Source organism: Bidens hawaiensis, unplaced genomic scaffold (genome assembly GCF_021521415.1).
Source record: "Bidens hawaiensis isolate Kalapana, Puna unplaced genomic scaffold, B.hawaiensis_p1.1 tig00035059_1, whole genome shotgun sequence".
Taxonomy (NCBI): domain Eukaryota; kingdom Viridiplantae; phylum Streptophyta; class Magnoliopsida; order Asterales; family Asteraceae; genus Bidens; species Bidens hawaiensis.
Window position 1 is genome coordinate 38282 of NW_027505346.1, and position 2639 is coordinate 40920.

General features: G+C 34.1%; 1 non-coding gene across 1 annotated transcript; it reads right to left on the reverse strand.

Moving 5' to 3' along the window:
- Positions 1 to 1014: 1014 nt before the first annotated feature.
- TRNAI-AAU (transfer RNA isoleucine (anticodon AAU)) lies at positions 1015 to 1088 on the reverse strand. Its single transcript has one exon. It is a non-coding gene; the product is annotated as a tRNA-Ile (tRNA).
- Between the last annotated feature and the right edge of the window lie 1551 nt (positions 1089 to 2639).

Below are 2639 nucleotides of genomic sequence, written 5' to 3' on the forward strand. Positions count from 1 at the left end.
CAAGGTCGGTAGAACTAAAGACGGCGTATCTTCTGAACCAACAGTAAATCCAATTTACCGATTCACACCGTTAAACTAGTCTTCAAATTTGTTTTTTTAAATTATATAGAATTTTGGGTGGTTGATGAAGATCCGGAAGGATATTTCATAATGATGTAGATAACATGTTTGGTGAGGAAGAGAATAAATGGGTGTCTCCAACACAAGGTTACTTGTTATATATGTTACATATCTTATGTAAATTTAGTATATTATGGTTATTGGTAACTAAAACATCTTCATTATGTGGAAAACGAAAAAAGTTATGTTCTTATTGATGAGGATCGCGATAATAGCGTGAATTTATCTTTTAAATGATCGTAAACTTTATGCATTCAACACTCCGATGCCATAAACCTATCGTAGATTTTTATTTAAAAGACTTCATGAAATTATATAGTTAACTAGTAGTTAACTAATCATACTTGTATGAATCGCCCAACACATTTCGGAGAAATTCTTGTCTACTGGTGATAACATGATAATTCCTTTTACACTTTTTTTATTGAGATCGCACATAGCCACAGGAGACTCTGGGTCAAAGTACTACAACTACAAATAAAGACAAGGAAAAAAAGAATTGATATTGTGCCCGAACATAATTCTTAGGGTCCGTTGTTTCTATTGATCTAACTAGAATTACATGGGAAAAATGATATTGGGCTGCTCACGCAAGAAACAAAAAAGAAATGCTATTCAGAGAGCGCGGAATTCACATCGAGGGTTTGGGGAAGATTTTCCGAGAAGGTAAAGGTTGCGGTTGTTGGTTCGCCGATTAGGAACGAAAAAGAGAAAAAGGAAATTTGCACAAAGGTGTGGACAGAAACTTTTTTTTAAATGGATTTGGGCCCTTTCGATTGTTTGGGTAAGTGTTGCTTATTACCTTATTGGTCCAATTCTTTTAAACCCATATAGAAGGGGTATTTTACCATTTAGAACAAACGTATTAAAAAAGATTCGAAAGATAACAAAAAATGGCCCATGCAGGTCTCGAACCTGCGACCTTCGCGTTATTAGCACGACGCTCTAACCAACTGAGCTAATAGGCCATTTGTATTATTGTTAATAGCCATCAAAGAAATTTTAAAATTTGTAAGCTTGTAGCTCTAATTAAAGGTGATATTTGTATAAATCTCGTGTTGTGACCTTGTTGCAACTAGTGAATTATTATGGAAAATAATGCACGTAGAAAAGTGGTTTCTCGTTGCGACTTCCTTTCTTAATGACGTCATCAATCCACTTTCAAACCAAAATAACAAGAAACTTGGTAAAAGTAAAAACATGACATTTAAGTTTTTTTATTTTTTATTTTATTTTTTCTTATTACCAGCGAACATATAAGTAATAAGAAACTAGGATTCTAGCTTGTTCTTTAACTTTAAGTAGGGTACAAATAGTTTTTTCTTTTTATTCCTGAAATGCCAAATATATTAAACAACCAGGAAAATTACATGCAAGAAGCTCCTAGAATAAGTAGCTGCATGCTAGACAACAACATACTTTCTTCACCTATGTTTAGGGTGCCACCTAAGTTATGCAGTTAGTGATCAATGCACTTGACATTTTTTGTATTCATAGGTTCTTAGAATTCATGTTAGATGCATACCAGTATACCAAACTATGTGAACATGCACACTTGGTGCTCAACATATAGATGATGGTGCTTATTAGTTATTAAATCTGGCTGATACAGGTTTTTTTTAGCCGGCCCGGTGATGCATTAGGGACTTAAGGGCATTAATATCCTGGGGTGAACTTACTAACTTATGGAAAACCGATTCAAAAATTGAATCTAACTAGTGAAGCACAAAACTCAAAAGCTAGAAGGTGAGGTAGGGGGCAAGGGAGGGTGTTATAAACTATAAAGGGCTCCAAAGATTTTGTCCCACGTCACAACAAAACAACAATAATTGGATTATTACTTTCTAGTACACAAATAATTGAACACTGTTCTATTGTTCTTAAGGAGTGCAATAATGGAGGAAGCCCTTTGTACACATCAAGGTGGATGAGAGTAAAAGCAGCTAGTGCATATTGCATAATAAACAAGCTAAGTTTCTGTTGGCATGTTTTAATTTTTTGTTTTTTTTACGTGAACATTTGTACCAACCATTGAGGGTAGATCTAACACCCTTGACGGTTGAGTGCGTTGAAAAAGTTGGTGAAAATATGATTTTCACTAACTTTCTTCAAATTAAATTTATAACTGAAGATTTGAGCCACATAAGCTTCACAATCACTATACGGTTTGATTGTGGATCGTTTGTAGTATGTCCGATGTTGTAGTAATCGTTAGTCACTAGTCGGCTGGTGGGGCGAAGACTAGCGGTTAATTGGGGATTAATTGAGGATTAATCGTGATAAACTGAGATTAATCTACACATGAGTTGGGAAATTTTTACAACCATGAGTATGTCTAAAGACGCTCGATGATAAACAAAGACAGGTTCAAGGACGATGAAATATCAATTCTCAAGCAATGAAATTTAAGATCATAAGATAAAATATGATAAATGATGCAATTATCACTTGGAAACTTTCATTAAAGTTTTAGCAAAAGTTTTATTAAAATAAATGCTTTAGAGTTTTAACTAGAGTGT